Source organism: Aptenodytes forsteri, unplaced genomic scaffold (genome assembly GCF_000699145.1).
Source record: "Aptenodytes forsteri isolate BGI_AS27 unplaced genomic scaffold, ASM69914v1 Scaffold118, whole genome shotgun sequence".
NCBI classification, from domain to species: Eukaryota; Metazoa; Chordata; class Aves; order Sphenisciformes; family Spheniscidae; genus Aptenodytes; species Aptenodytes forsteri.
In genome coordinates, this window is record NW_008795859.1 from 2325996 (window position 1) to 2326634 (window position 639).

Sequence of the window (639 nt, forward strand, 5' to 3'; positions counted from 1 at the left end):
CCCGGCCCCGGTCCCGGCCCCGTGGCGGCACGGGCTGCCCCGACAAAACCGGGGGCTGTTTTGCACCGGGGATGGGTCACCCCCCGCGCCTCTGTGTCACACGTGGGGTGTCCCCGCGGGGATCGGGGTGCCCGGCCCCGGAGAGGGTGGCAGAGTGAAAAGTAAGCCCAAGTGAGTTTGTGCCTTGCTGTGTCCGGCTTGGACGGGGGTGTCTGTAGCCCTTCCTGCAGCCCCTGTGGGGTGGGCGATGCTCGGGCACCGACGGGGCTGGCGTACGTCTTTATGGGAAATTAATTACTCCAGCAGCGTGGGCAGGGATGGACAGAGGGACAGGCTCACCAGCTGCCCCGGCAAAAATCATAGTGGTCTCCCGGCACGCATCCTCTGACCCCTCTGATTTTGCAGGCTGCAAATTGATCGCAGATATTTTTCCCCTTTGCCCTGCTGCGTTGCTGGTCCTTCCCCGGCCCCCGGGCTGGTTTGGCCCCGGAGAGTGCCGGCGAAGGCAGGTGGCGATTTCGGGCCTCGCGGGGTCACGGTGCCGCTTGGCCGTGCTGGGTAGGAAACGGAACTTGTTGGGTTTGGGGAGCAACACAAGAAAACCGGCAATTCCGGTTCCTTCTGGACGCGTCTCCTTCA